This window comes from Macaca nemestrina, chromosome 17, assembly GCF_043159975.1.
Source record: "Macaca nemestrina isolate mMacNem1 chromosome 17, mMacNem.hap1, whole genome shotgun sequence".
In the NCBI taxonomy this organism is placed as follows: domain Eukaryota; kingdom Metazoa; phylum Chordata; class Mammalia; order Primates; family Cercopithecidae; genus Macaca; species Macaca nemestrina.
In genome coordinates, this window is record NC_092141.1 from 44,810,906 (window position 1) to 44,827,148 (window position 16,243).

At 41.5% G+C, this 16,243-nt stretch overlaps 1 long non-coding RNA gene across 4 annotated transcripts in view; it reads right to left on the reverse strand.

Annotated features, from left to right (window-relative positions):
- Positions 1-15,636, reverse strand: part of LOC139359565 (uncharacterized) — an 85,540-nt gene extending 69,904 nt beyond the window's left edge. For all 4 annotated transcript variants that reach the window (XR_011615636.1, XR_011615635.1, XR_011615633.1 and 1 more), the window contains exons 1-2: positions 15,540-15,636; positions 15,190-15,264 (exon numbers count right to left, since the gene is read on the reverse strand). This is a non-coding gene — a long non-coding RNA (uncharacterized lncRNA). The remainder of the gene's footprint in view (positions 1-15,189; positions 15,265-15,539) is intronic.
- Positions 15,637-16,243: the final 607 nt, after the last annotated feature.

Below are 16,243 nucleotides of genomic sequence, written 5' to 3' on the forward strand. Positions count from 1 at the left end.
ACCAAAAGAATTAGAGGTAATAGCATCCAGAACTGACATAAGGATGTGAATAGTACCCGTACCCAAAATGCAAAAGCAAATGATGTGATGTAATTTATATCACATTGGAGATATGACATCGGAGTACTAGGAAAGAAAAGGCTTCAGAAGGAGGAAAAAATTAACCCTAAACACAGCCCTGGTCCAGTCAAAGAAAACATAAAAGACCCAACAGAAAGAAACTGTTTTCAAGCAACTGAATAATACTACAGAACAAAGTCCACAAATATTTTTAAAAGGCAAGCAAAACTAGAGAAATGAGAAAACAAGGTAAAATTCCCACTGGTTAAAAAGTCAATCAAAATTTATAAGACTTACATAGAAGCAGGAAATTACACCCCACAATGAAACAAAAACCAAACCAATTTTGAAATGAAACAGAAAATAGAATTAGTACACAAGTCCTTTAAAACAATTATGATGCTATTTCATGTGATCAGAAGGTTAGAACAAACAAGTAAAAATATGAAATATTTTTAAAATTTGAACTTCTAAAGATGAAAAATTACAAAGTCTAAGATGAAAAATACACTTTGAAATTTACAACACGTGAAACCAAACTTACTAACCTAAATGAAACAGAAAAAAAAAACACTAAAAAATGTAATATGTGATAATTGAAATAACTTCAAGAGGCCAAACATACTTGTAACCAGAGCCAGAAAACAGGAGATAATATAGAAAAAAAAACTTTAGAAATCATGGCCAAAAACTTTCACGTTTGATGGAAATCATAAGCATATATAACACAGCGCTCTATTAATCAACTATCAGTCATTAGAAACATGAAGAAAAGTGGCTGAGTGCAGTGGCTCACGCCTGTAATCCCAGCACTCTGGGAGGCCGAGATGGGAAAATCTCTTCAGGCCAGGAGTTTGAGACCAGTGTGGGCAACACTGCAGAACACCGTCTCTTAAAAAAACAAAACAAAACAAAACAAAACACACACACACACACACACGAAACATGGCCCGGCCCTGTGGCTCACACCTGTAATCCCAGCACTTTGGGAGGCCGAGGCCAGCAGGTCACCTGAGGTCAGGAGTTCGAGACCAGCCTGACCAACATCGACAAACCCTGTCTCTACTAAAAATACAAATATAGATAGGCATCGTGGTGCATGCCAGTAATCCCAGCTACTTGGGAAACTGAGGCAGGAGAATTGCTTGAACCACGGAGACGGAGATTGCAGTGAGCCGAGATTGTGCCACTGCACTCCAGCCTGGGCAACAAGAGGGAAACTCCGTCTCAAAAAAAAAAAACAAAAAACAAAAACCACACACACAAAAATTAGCCACGGGTAGTGGCACACACTTGTGGTCCTTCCAGCTAAGGCAGGAGGAGGTTGAGGCCATAGTGAGCCATGATTGTGACCCTGCACTCCAGCCCAGGCGATAGAGTAAAAGTGTATCTCCAAAAAATAAGGTAAACCACGACCAAAATGACTAAAATCAGAAATTAAAATTCTAATGCAGCCAAAGAAAAAGATCTTATTACACACTAAAAAATCAAAAGAAAGTTGAAATCGTTATAATACTATCATGTAAAGTAGACAAAAATAAAAATTTTATGAGGAAAAAAGAGCATCATTTTATAAACATTAAGGGTTTAATTCATCAAGAACACACGCAAATCCTAAACATTTATTTACCTATTAATAACAGAGCTTCAAAATAAATAAAGCAAAAATGAAAGTACGAACTGTAAGAAGAAATGAAAGAATCTACAATTTATTTTTATTTATTTATTTATTTATTTTTTTGAGACGGAGTCTCGCTGTGTCGCCCAGGCTGGATTGCAGTGGCCGGATCTCAGCTCACTGCAAGCTCTGCCTCCCGGGTTTACGCCATTCTCCTGCCTCAGCCTCCCGAGTAGCTGGGACTACAGGCGCCCGCCACCTCGCCCGGCTAGTTTTTTGTATTTTTTAGTAGAGACAGGGTTTCACCGTGTTAGCCAGGATGGTCTTCATCTCCTGACCTTGTGATCCACCCGTCTCCGCCTCCCAGAGTGCTGGGATTACAGGCTTGACCCACCGCTCCCGGCCAGAGTCTACAATTATATTTTAAAATTTCAGCAAACCTCTCTATGTGATAGAACCAGGTCAGGCGTGGCGATTCACACCTGTTATCCCTGAACTTTGGGAGCCCGAGACAGGATTGCTTGAGCACAGGAGTTCAAGACCCACCTGAGCAACACAGGGAGACCCTGTCTCTACAAAAAGATTTTAAAAAACTAAGTGGGTGGGCCGGGCGTGTTGGCTCACACCTGTAGTCCCAGCACTTTGGGAGCCTGAGGCAGGCGGATCACCTGAGGTCAAGAATTTGAGTCCAGCATGGCCAAAATGGTGAAACCCCGTCTCTACTAAAAATACAAAAATTAGCTGGGCATGGTGGCGTACAACAGTAATCCTAGCTACTCGGGAGGCTGAGGTAGGAGAATCGCTTGAACCCAGGAGGCGGAGGTTGCAGTGAGCAGAGATCGCGCCATTGCACTCCAGCCTGGGCGACAGAGCGAGATTCCATCTCAAAAAAAAAAAAAAAATTTTTGCTAGGTGTGGTAGCATACGTCTGTAGACCCAGCTACTGGGGAGGCTGAGGTGGGAGGATCACTTGAGCCCAAGGGGTGGAGGCTCAGTGAGCTATGATTGTGCATGTCACTGCACTCCAGCCTAGGTGACAGAGCGACATCATGTTCAAAACAAAGGAATGATAATCATAATAACAGAACCAGTAGACAGAGAATGAGTAAGGATACAGAAGCTTGAATAACATCATTAAGCAAACTGACCTAACTATAGAATACTCTGCACAAACTACCAGAATAAAAATTCTGTTCAAGTGCATTTGGAACACTTACCAAGATATACTATATTAGAACCAGAAAAACAACTCTTGGTAAATTTAAAAGGTTTCAGGTCTTATCACGAGTTTTTTTCTTACCACTGTGTTATTAATTTAGCAATCAGTGACAGAAAAAAAAATCAATAGACAATCCCGATATTTGGAATCAAAACATACTTTTAAAATAACCAATGGGGACCGGGAGCGGTGGTTCACGCCTGTAATTCCATCACTTTGGGAGATCGAGGCAGGTGGATCACAAGGTCAGGAGTTCAAGACCAGTGTGGCCAAGATGGGGAAACTCCATCTCTACTAAAAATACGAAAGTTAGCCGGGCATGGTAGCAGGCACCTGTAATCGTAGCTACTCAGGAGGCTGAGGCAGAGAATTGCTTGAACCCAGGAGGTGGCGTTTGCAGTGAGCCAACATCGCAGCCGCTGCACTCCAGCCTGAGCGACAGAGCAAGAATCTGTCTCAAAATATAAAATAAGGCCGGGCGCGGTGGCTCAAGCCTGTAATCCCAGCACTTTGGGAGGCCGAGATGGGCGGATCACGAGGTCAGGTGATCGAGACCATCCTGGCTAACACGGTGAAACGCCGTCTCTATTAAGAAATACAAAAAACTAGCCGGACGAGGTGGTGGGCGCCTGTAGTCCCAGCTACTCGGGAGGCTGAGGCCGGAGAATGGCGTAAACCCGAGAGGCGGAGCTTGCAGTGAGCTGAGATCCGGCCACTGCACTCCAGCCTGGGTGACAGAGCGAGACTCCGTCTCAAAAAAAAAAAAAAAAAAGAAAACTATGGGTGCAGTGGCTCAGGTCTAAAATCCCATCACTTTTGGAGGTCAAGGCAGGCAGATCATGAGGTCAGCAGTTCGAAGCCAGCCTGGCCAACATGGTGAAACCCCCTCTCTACTAAAAATACAAAAATTAGGCAGGCATGGTGGTGCACACCTGCAATCCCAGCTCCTTGGGAGGCTGAGGCAGGAAAATAGCTTGAACCTCAGAGGCAGAGTTTGCAGCGTGCCAAGATCGCACCACTGCACTCTAGCCTGGGACTGAGCGAGACTCTCTCTCAAAAAAAAAAAAAAAAAAAAAAAGAAAAAGAAAAAGAAAACTATACATTTTATTACATGTATACATTTGTCTTTCATATACTTGTAACTCAGAAAACCATGCTTTCACAAATTGAAATACAATAATATTAGCAATCATAGCATCCGTGAAACTGAAGAGAATAAACTGGCCAGATGCTGTCTCTTACACCCTAGAACCCAGGTTCTGGTCAAGGCTTCTCTTGGTTGTATGAACTCACCTCATGCACCTGTCATAAGGCTCAAAAGAGATACTGTAAACAAAGCGTCTTGTAAACTGTATAAGCCTGTAGATATGTGGTTCATCTTAATCAAGGCACTTTAACGACTGACAGCTGCCCCCCCAGAATCTCTTTTCTTGATTCTTAAAATAAACAGCTTATATTTCGAAGTCCGGTTCAAAAGTGATATTCTTGGAAGCCTCCGCATCCCACCTGTCCATCCAGCAGAACGAATCCGTCTCCACTCTAGTATTATACTCTCATAACTCTTGGCCCTTCACCAGTTCATTCAAGGGTATAAAGAGAAATTAAAATATGTCAGGCATCATGCTATGCACTGGAGAAAAAAATCTTAAATGTGTAAAGCTTACAAAGTTTTTCACACACGTTATCTCATTTCATACTTTAAAAAATATTTCATAGGATCATAATGGTTTCTTTGCAATTTCTCTCACCAGAATGAATTCCCAGGGGGTAGAGACTCAGTGTGATTCACCTTTGACTCCCCAGAGTCTAGTGCAGTGTCTGGCACCCAGACGGCACACATTAAGTGCTTGATAAATCAATGAATAAAGGAGTGACAGACACTGGTTCGATTACTAAACTATCCATCAGGGTTAACACTGAAATAATCCTCCACAAAGTTTCCACAGGGGAAAGGGGAAAAATACATTATATTACACAAACGCATCTGGGGGGTGAAAATTCCTCCCTCCGGCAGAGCATCTCCAACTCAAGTTTAACTGTGTAACAAAGGCACGTAGCAACTGAAGATGGATTTGACTTCACTATGGGACTAACAAGCTCTAAGTGAAGAACAATGAGTTCTGCATAAAAGCTCCTATGTAGATCATTCTGCTTGATAAACCTGGACATTATTACACAAATATTAAAATAAACACTTAAACTAAAGGGCTTCTGCGCAGCAAAAAAACTATCATCAGAGTGAACAGGCAACCTACAGAATGGGAGAAAATGTTTGCAATCTATCCATCTGACAAAGATTTAATATCCAGAATCCTCAAGGAATTTAAACAAATTTACAAGAAAGAAAACCCCATCAAAAAGAGGGTGAAAGATATGAACAGACACTTCTCAAAAGACGATATTTATGCGGTCAACAAACATATGAAATAAAGCTCATCATCACTGCTCATTAGAGAAATGCAAATCAAAACCACAATGAGATTCCATCTCATGCCAGTTAAAATGGCGATCATTAAAAAGTCAGGAAACAACAGATGCTGGAAAGGATGTGGAGATACAGGCACGCTTTTACACCGTTGGTGGGAGTGTAAATTAGTTCAATCATTGTGGAAGACAGTATGGCGATTCCTCACAGTGACCACTTTAAATCTTATTTTACATGTAATAAAACCATTTTCTATTTACATGGATCAAAGTCTCCTAAAGCAAACACTTACACCTCCATTTATTTCCCACTTTTGGCACAAAATTGGATTTTCATTGTAACTGTGGTGTGCTAAGTGCATGGTTAAGCCAGTGTCAGCGTCATCTTCCTGTAAATTACAGATGCCGTCTGTGAGCAGGTCTCTTGTGGACTCATGGATGTTGTATTTTGAAATCTGCTTTAGAGGATATTTTAAGACTTTTAGAACCAGAAATACCATTAGACCCAGCAATCCCATTACTGGGTATATACCCAAAGGATTGTAAATCATTCTACTCTAAAGACACATGTACACATATGTTTACTGCAGCACTATTTACAACAGCAAAGACTTGGAACCAACCCAAATGCCCATCAAGGATAGACTGGATAAAGAAAACATGGCACATGTACCCCATGGAATACTAGGCAGCCATAAAAACGAATGAGTTCATGTCATTTTCAGGGACATGGATGATGCTGTAAACCATCATCTCGGCAAACTAACACAGGAACAGAAAACCAAACACCGCATGTTCTCACTCATGAGTGGGAGTTGAACAATGAGAACACATGGACACAGGGAGGGAAACATCACATACCAGGGCCTGTCAGGGGACGGCGGGCAAGGGGAGGGATAGCATTAGGACAAACACTTAATGCATGAAGGGCTTAAAACCTAGATGGCAGGTTGATAGGTACAGCAAACCACCATGGCACATGTATACCTGTGTAACAAACCTGCATGTTCTGCACATGTATCTCAGAACTTAAACTATAATTTTTAAAAATTTTGAAAATAAAAAAAAATAAAGTCTTATTTCAGGGTAATATTAATTTGCATTGCCACCTATTTCAACATGGCAGACAATTGTACCATCTGAGCCAAATGGAGCCTTGACATGAAATCTGAAAATACCCCATGAACGGAGTGATAGACATAAAGTGAAATAATCCAATGCTACCAGTTCTCATAAGCTCAAAATGCAATTCTCTACTGTACCAAAATCCCTGGTATAGGTGAGAGATACACTTCAAGATCTTTGCATATTCCAAAGTTTACGGCTATCACTATGACACAGAGCTTCTTCTGTAAACGTCCCATGTTTCCACCGAAGAGCACTGTGTCTGGGGCTACTTTACTGTCACTAACTGCACAATGGTGTTTTCTCCTTGGTGTAATATTTCACAACAAGACAGAGAATATGTATGTGTGTATGTGAATCATTCATGCTAGTTACCACATAAATAACAACAGGCAGCAAATATGAAGATAAAAGTAACGTTGAAGTATAAACGCTGCTGTCCAGATGGGTGAGGCTTACTCATCCGCCAAGCGATGTCCTCGGCCCAATACAGCGAGTTTTAATAGACAGGGACAGGTGACATTCGTCTATCTAGTCCTACATGCCATTTTGGCATTGAAGGGTTCCCCAGGGCTGGAGTCACTTAGCTCTAGGTGCACAATTCTAATGTATGAGTATACTTTTCTATTCTAAAGCCACAGTGGGCAAAATGGCTCAGTGTAATGTTAGAATTCGTCTACTACATACCAAGCACTGGAATAGGTAAACATTTTACATACATCCTTTCTAATCTTTGCAACATTCTACAAAGTAAGGGTTATTTTACCCACTTAAAAGTCACTGGATGCCGGGGGCGGTGGCTCAGGCCTGTAATCCCAGCACTTTGGGTGGCTGAGGCGGGCGGATCGCGAGGTCAGGAGATCAAGATCACCCTGGCTAACACGGTGAAACCCCATCTCTACTAAAAATACAAAAATGAATTAGCCAGGCATGGTGGCGGGCGCCTGTAGTCCCAGCTACTCGGGAGCCTGAGGCAGGAGAATGGCAATGGCGTGAACCCGAGGGGCGGAGCTTGCAGGGAGCCCAGATCGATCGGCTGCACTCCAGCCCGAATGGCAGAGGGAGACTCCATCTCAAAAAGTAAAAACAAAATAAATAAAAGTAACTGGAAAGTCAGAGAATTTAAGTCCACTGCCCCCAAAATCTACAGCCCACAGCAGGGTAGGAACCCAAATCTCTCTGGCTTCAAAACCCTGCCCTAATCATTTCACTATATCACCAATCCAAGGAAAAAGTTAAGGTATCTTAGTCAGATAAAAGTGGCAAATTAGACCGAGCGCGGTGGCTCAGGCCTGTGATCCCAGCAGTTAGGAAGGCCGAGGCGGGCAGATCACGAGGTCAAGAGATCGAGACCATTCTGACTAACATGATGAAACCCCAACTCTACTAAAAAAATACAAAAAATTAGTCAGTGTGGTGACACATGCCTGTAGTCCCAGCTACTCAGGAGGCTGAGTCAGGAGAATCACTTGAACCCGAGAGGCAGAGGTTGCAGTGAGCCGAGATCATGCCACTGCACTCCAGCCTGGGTGACAGAGCGAGACTCCATCTCAAAAAAAAAAAAACAAAAAAAAAAAAAAAAAAAAGGGGGCGGCCAATTAATGGGAGGAAAATTTTAAAAGTTAACCCTACAAACCAAGAAATCTATTTATGGCTATGTATTTTGTAGGAGACAGAGTCTTGCTATATTGTCCAGGCTAGTCTCAAAGTCCTGACCTCAAGCAATCCTCCCGACTCAGCCTCCTGAGTAGAGGGGATTACAGGCATTACAGGCATGAGCCAATGCCCCAGCAAGAAGTCTATATGTTCTTATCACTCATGTGACTAAACAAAATTATGTGTAAGAAACTGAAAAATCATGGTAATATTTTAAATATTATGACTACACTGAAACCCTGCCAGAGGTATTTTTTAAATGTCAAGGCTTTTTTTTTTTTTTTTTTTTTTTTTTTTTAAGACGGAGACTCCCTCTGTCGCCAGGCTAGAGTGCAACTGCCAGATCTTGGCTCACTGCAACCTCTGCCTCCCGGGTTCAAGCCATTCTCCTACCTCAGCTTCCCGAGTAGCTGGGATTGCAGGCACGTGCCACCAAACCCGGCTAATTTTTGTATTTTTAATAGAGACGGGGTTTCACCATGTTGGTCAGGCTGATCTTGAACTCCTGACCTCGTGATCCACCCGCCTTGGCATCCCCAAGTGCTGGGATTACAGGCGTGAGCCACCGCGCCCGGCCAAAATGTCAAGGATTTTTACGCTGATGTGCTTAATGTACCCAATCTGTAATTCTAGTTGTGATCAATGACATGCCCATAAATCAGAGAGTACTTCTATGAAACAATCACAGGCCGGGCACGGTGGCTCAAGCCTGTAATCCCAGCACTTTGGGAGGGCGAGACAGGCGGATCACGAGGTCAGGAGATCGAGACCATCCTGGCTAACCCAGTGAAACCCCGTCTCCACTAAAAATACAAAAAATTAGCCGGGCGTGGTGGCGGGCGCCTGTAGTCCCAGCTACTCGGGAGGCTGAGGCAGGAGAATGGTGGGAACCCGGGAGGCGGAGCTTGCAGTGAGCCGAGATCGCGCCACTGCACTCCAGCCTGGGCGACAAAGCGAGACTCCGTCTCAAAAAAAAAAAAAAAAAAAAAGAAAAAAAAAAAATCACAGCCTACAAGTATGGATAAAACGCCTCAGCTTTACCTCTTAGATGGTTCTAGACAGTTTCAGAATTTGTGCCTCTTTCTTCAACTCTCTCATTCATTTTATTATCCTTAGCAGTAAAATAATCTTATCAATTGCTTTCCCTATGAAATTGTGAATGAAAATTCCCATTTCTCTTTGCTAGGTCTTGTTAGCTGCCATCTCTGGGAAAGAGAAAGTGTTTTTATAGACAGGCATGTCAAGGACAAATCATGGAGCTGAAATGCAAGGGTGGATGGCAAATAAATTGCATCTTGTGAACTAACTCCAACTAATTTCTGCCTGGAGCGCTGGGTTTGAAAGGATTCCTAGGCCACATCTGGAGGAATCTGGAAAAAAAAATGAAAGAGAAGTAAGGAAGGTAAGTGGAGAACCAGTAAAGTGTTGTGCTACAGTAGCCTAGGGTTTCAGGAAAGGAGATTATAATATCAAGTCAGGCAGAGCAGCAGCCAAACAACACAAAGAAAAATGTCCGTGAGACTTGGCATGCAGGAGATCACCGATGTGCCTATTGACAAGTTCAGTAGTGTTGTGAGGGAAGAAGTCAATGGGCTAAAGCGGAAGTGAGTGCTGACACAGAGACAGCAGGTGTAAACCAGAGACAGAGCCAGCGTACCGGATGGCTGAAGTCAAATACGTAGCAAATGGGGATAGAGACAAGCGTCCGATGGATGTATTGGCCTTCTCAGGACAAATATTCCATCCCCTAAAAACCATAGGAAAGGGGTGAAGGATACTCCTATAGGTCAATTTATGGAAGAGAGCAAAACCTTAACATTCTCAATGAAGTAGGAGCTAAGAACCTCAGTATCAGGTGAAGAGACAGGAAGGTCAAGAGGGGGAAGGAGATTGGGTAAAGATGTTGAAGAGAATGAGAGAACTAAACAGGGTTGGGCAAGGAAAAGGCATTAGGCAAGGCTGAGCACTTAGATGAGTTTGAAAAGATTTAGTAGTTACTTTAAAACAGGGTTCATCTGTATGACTAGTTGCTTTTTCTTTAGCCCTCAGATACAGAAGTAGAACAACAGACTGGATTGGGCTGGCATTTTACCAGGGTACAGCAGGAAGACGGGCACAGGAAAGGCCCAATGTTGGGAGGATTTCAGTTAATCTCCTGTGAGATCCAGGCGGGCTAGGGTAGCAGGGTAGGTTGTAAGAAGAAAAATACAGACAAACTTGTGAGACTGCAGAGGCCTGGAAGGAGAAAATGTGTTGGGTGACAGTGGGATGCAGAAGATTTCTGAGGTGATACACCTGTAGATGAGAAGGTGGAGGTCCCAGCCCGGGTAAAGGGTGGCTGATCTACAGCTGGTGATGACCACTGGCATTAAAGGAATCCAGAAGAGACGAGGCTTTTTCTGTTTCTGTCAGTTATCTCCTTATTCTAGTTTCTCTTCACCACTGAAAAACTCTGAAAGTTGTCAACTTCATTAAGGTAAATTCAGAAGACCTATTTTATTCAAAATGATAAAATGCTTCTCAGAGAAAAAGCATATTATGTCTCATCAGATAATGCATGTATGACTTGGGACAAATCATAGCATTTCAGTGTTTGAGGTAATCTAGTCTGTCCTCTTTATTCCTTAACTCTCCATCTGTACAGACAGAAACAATATAATCAGCCACATATCTTGTATAAAATAAATATGAAGAGAGAAACAATTATAAAGGCAGAAGTTCTTGGGGTGAGAAGAACTTTAAAATTAACTAGCTACTTCTTCAAGACGAAAAACATCAGGGAGTACTGAAAGACAACAATTGTAGAAAGGAAGAGAAATTAACCGAAACAGCAACCAAAAACTTTCTAAAAATGTATCAACAGTCCCGTGGAAAACAAATAGCTACAAGCTTGACACTAATTCAAAGTCAGTATTTTCTTCTGACTGAGACTCAGGGAAAGCAAGCCAAAAATGAAAGTTATCTTATTCACCTTGTAGGAAAAGAAATTTCTGTCTTCCATAACACAACCTGCTAAAACCTACAAACATCCATTTCCAGATAAAAAGAGTATTAAGGAGAACTGGTAAAAACAATTCATTACAAAGTTAATTATCTCTCTCTCTCTCTCTCTCTCTCTCTCTCTCTCTCTGTGTGTGTGTGTGTGTGTGTGTGTGTGTGTGTGTGTGTGTGTGTGTGTGTGTGAAAGTCTGGCATTCATTTACAATAATTGATCTACTCTTTTTCCAAGCGAAAATATGTACTTTTGGAACAAGTAAAAATTCACATTATCATGAAAGATTTATGAAGAAGCATAAGCTTAAACATAGTTCTTGCCATAAACAGTCTGATCCTACCACAAAATATCAAACTTGGAAATTTGGCAATATTATAGAAAAAACTGCGAATGAGTGTGTTTTTTAATCCTGCAATTCTAATTTAGGAACTTATCAAAATAATGATGGATACACACAAAGGCTTTCTGTGTATAATAATAAAAACAGAAAATAATACAAAAGGCCAGCATTAGGGAAGTGGTTACATAATTTATAGTTTCTCTGAATTATGCAATATATGCACCATATATATGTGTATACATATATATATGCATATATATATATACACATTTATATTTTTTGAGACAGGGTCTCGCTCTGTCACCCAGGCTGGAGTGCAGTGGCCGGATCTCAGCTCACTGTAACCTCCGCCTCCCAGGTTTACCCCATTCTCCTGTCTCAGCCTTCCCAGTAGCTGGGACTACAGGCGCCCGCCACCTCGCCCGGCTAGTTTTTTGTATTTTTTAGTAGAGACGGGGTTTCACCGTGTTAGCCAGGATGGTCTCGATCTCCTGACCTCGTGATCCACCCGTCTCGGCCTCCCAAAGTGCTGGGATTACAGGTGTCAGCCACTGCGCCCGGCCGGTCTGGATTTCTTGACTTCATGATCTTCCCCCTTGGCCTCCCAAAGTGCTGGGATTACAGGCATGACCCACCGCGCCCGGCCACACCATATGTTTAAAAACAACAACAACAAAAATCAGATTACCTGGGAAAAGGCTTGCAATCTACTGAAGAGTAAAAGATGTTAGAGAGGCCGGGCGCGGTGGCTCAAGCCTGTAATCCCAGCACTTTGGGAGGCCGAGATGGGCGGATCACGAGGTCAGGAGATCGAGACCATCCTGGCTAACACAGTGAAACCCCATCTCTACAAAAAAAAAACACAAAAAACTAGCCGGGCGACGTGGCGGGCGCTTGTAGTCCCAGCTACTCCGGAGGCTGAGGCAGGAGAATGGCGCACACCCGGGAGGCGGAGCTTGCAGTGAGCTGAGATCCGGCCACTGCACTCCAGCCTGGGCGACACAGGGAGACTTCGTCTCAAAAAAAAAAAAAAAAAAAAAAAAAAAGATGTTAGAGAATTTGTAGTAATGTGTGATTTCAATTTTTCTTTTTGTGTTGTTGAACTATCTATGCTTTTTAAAATGAGCACTAGGACAAAAGCACATTTAGAGCTTTTGTTATTTCAAAAAAATCTTCCCACTTCTTCCTCAAAGCACTTAGCAAATGAAATACAGTAACATTGAAAAACTAGTTTCTCACATTACTTTGTAACCATATTTTACTAATAATTTTAATATTATCTTGCTACCTAGCAAGTATTTTTAATTTCAAAAAAATTGACTACAAAAAGTATTTGGAGGCTGGGCTGGTGGCTCACGCCTGTAATCCCATCACTTTGGGATGCTGAGGTGGGTGGATCACAAGGTCAGCAGTTTAAGACCAGCCTTGACAATATGGTGAAACCCCATCTCTACCAAAAATACAAAAATTAGCTGGGTATGGTGGCAGGCGCCTGTAGTCCCAGCTACTCGGGAGGCTGAGGCAGGAGAATGCTTGAACCTGGGAGGTGGAGGTTGCAGTGAGCCTATATCGCACCACTGCACTCCAACCTGGGCAACAGAGCAAGACTGTCTGCAAAAAAAAAAAAAAAAAAAAAAAAAAAGGAAAAAGAAAAAAATTTATTTGGAGGCTCATGTACTCAATATTGAGAACAATGACTAAGCCCTGGTTTTCACAATCAACAACTCCTCTAATTCATCAGACGCTCTCATTCCATTCAGTTTCATCCTATCTCAGTTTCTCTCTGTATAGATTTGGCACACACAAACTTCTTCACAAGAATGTTGAAAGAAATGTATATAAAGTATATAACATATGTAAAGTGTATATATTGGAAGTATATATATATTGAAGCTCTCATTCCATTCAGTTTCATCCTATCTCAGTTTCTCACTGTATAGGTTTGACACACACAAACTTCTTCACAAGAATGTTGAAAGAAATGTATATAAAGTATATAATATATATAAAGAATATTGTATGTAAAATTGTCTGAGACTTTATACTTTGATCTAAGATGGAAAAATACCTTTTGATTTCTGTCTTCTCAGCATGTTTATAGCCTAAACAAATTATTAAAGATGTGTATACTTGAAATGCTTCATTCTCCTGTAAAATGAATGATATTCAACTCCTCAAGGATTTACTTTGAATAATTAAAGCAAAGGCAAAACTTTCTGCAAAATTCATACAGAAGTTTTAATATGGGACGTGTTCTGAAGTCATGAAATAAATAATATTTGTGTGTATAATAACTGGTAGACTCTTCTCAGCATCGAATCATTCTTGTCAAAGTCAACTACTGCATTTCTAACTGCATCTTTTGAAGCAATAAATATAGAGATACTGATGCAACCTAATCTGTATTTTATGCTAGTGAATATTCTATCCCCTAAATTACTGTGTTCCCCAAGAATAGATTAATATAATTTTGGATGCAACGCAAAATTCTTTTCACAGTGGTCTTTGTCAAATACAAAGAGAACTACCAAAGCTATGAATACCACAAACTAAACATGCTCTAGAAGAGACTGCCCCTTCTGCGAACCAATAACGTCCAACAGATTCAGAAAACTAGTTTCAACGCTAGGAGCACCCAGGCTTCTAAAAAGCTCTGGATCCTTCTGTATTTTGATTTCAACAGCTTATATTTAAAGTGGTGACTTTTAAAGAAAAGTAAATTGAATGGTATGTTAAGCCCATAAGACATGACTAATTTATGACATTCAGTAGAAAATATCAACATAATTCCTCACACTTAACTCTCACGGATACAAGCTGCTCAAGTGCTTATAGGCTAAGTCCGCAGAGATAAGTAATTGTCTGATCCTCAGTTTCTACAACAAAACACAAAGTCAAGAGCAAAGAAACCTGTACATTTCAGAGAAAAGTAGAAAACTAAAGAAACAGACTATGGTGGCTTATTTTTAAAACTATATCTACTTCATCCAAGTATTTAAGTACTTTCTTCTGAAATCTTGAAAAATAAAACCTTTTTAGAATTTGATATATGACCTAATGTCTCTTTATATGGCTTCTTCATATATAAGAGGTAACAGGCCGGCCGGGCGCGGTGGCTCAAGCCTGTAATCCCAGCACTTTGGGAGGCCGAGACGGGCGGATCATGAGTTCAGGAGATCGAGACCATCCTGGCTAACACGGTGAAACCCCGTCTCTACTAAAATAGAAAAAAAATTAGCCAGGCGTGGTGGCGGGCGCCTGTACTCCCAGCTACTCGGGAGGCTGAGGCAGGAGAATGGCGTGAACCCAGGAGGCGGGGCTTGCAGTGAGCTGAGATCAGGCCACTGCACTCCAGCCTGGGCAACAGAGCCAGACTCCGTCTCAAAAAAAAAAAAAAAAAAAAAAAGGTAACAGGCCATTCAAACATAATTCATTATCAGCATGATTTTTTAACTAATAACCTGTAGTATTGGACAAAAGCTTTAGAGCAAGACTTGCTAAGGAAAAGAGCACATTAAGGCAATAAAAAAACTGTTAAGGTAACAATTAAGTGATTAGCACTGGATCTTTTCTCATTATGGTCGGAAGAGTTGCAATTCCTTTTCTATGGAAAAGAGTCATTAGGAGAATAGAATGAATTAGCATGGATAAAGCACTTACTATAATAAACATCATAAAATGTTTGTTACATAAGTCAATGAATCAATAAACACGGAAAACCACATCATGCACGTACATTCAATAATAGCTACTTTTGAAGGTGGTCATGTTCTTTCAAAAATAGCTCAGTTCGTCTGTTGTTTACTCCAGACCCACTTTTATATGACCTGGGACAAAAGAGAACATTTATAAACATTTTTGGCAGAGGATACAAAATCTGAGGAACTGAGTGACCCCAGTGATCTTGAAAGTAGATGCATGGAGTCTCTTCATAGTTTTGAATGAACAACAAAAGTGCGTCATCCTTTCCCTTTCACCCCCAAAAATGATATCTAGTATAAACAGATAAGTATTAACGCCTCTCTATTTTAGGCCTAACAGTTTATTATGTTTTTCACAAAAATAACTCAACATTCAGAAACAAACAAACAAAATATCTTACTTTTACTTTCCTTTCCTTCTCTGCTATCTTCATTTTCTCCAAGGGGAAGTAAACCGTAGCACTGATTTAGTATGTAGCGCATGGGGAGGGAAAGCCGTTGAAATGGAATGTTTTCCATAACAGTAATACATGCGGTCCACCAACGGAAACCTTAGGAAACCAACAATTTTTTTTTTTTTGAGACAGGGTCTCTTTGTCACTTAGGCTGGAGTGCAGTGGCACAGTCTCAGCTCACTGCAGCCTTCTCAACCTCCCAGGTTCAAGTGGTCCTCCTGCCTCAGGCCCGCAAGTAGCTGGGAGTACAGGAGCACGCCACCATGCCCAGCTAATTTTTGTATTTTGGGTAGAGATGGGGTTTTGCCATGTTCCCCAGTCTGGTCTCGAACTCCTGAGATCAAGCAATCTGCTCGCCTCGGCCTCCCAGAGTACTAGGATTACAGGTGTGAACCACCATGCCTGGCTCCAAATTTTTAAAATTCAAGTTAACTGTACAAATACTACAGTAAGACCAAAGAGAGTCATGCTGTTAAAATGGAAATACTGGCTGAGACGCAGGGCTACCGTGAAAAGCACAGGAGAAAACACCACCGAGGAAGGCAGAATGATATAACCAAGAACACACTGGACTCGGGAGACTGATGACTTGGATTTAAATCTATACTCCATCCTTTCATAGGGGCTTCACCTTAGACAAGTGTGTCAAT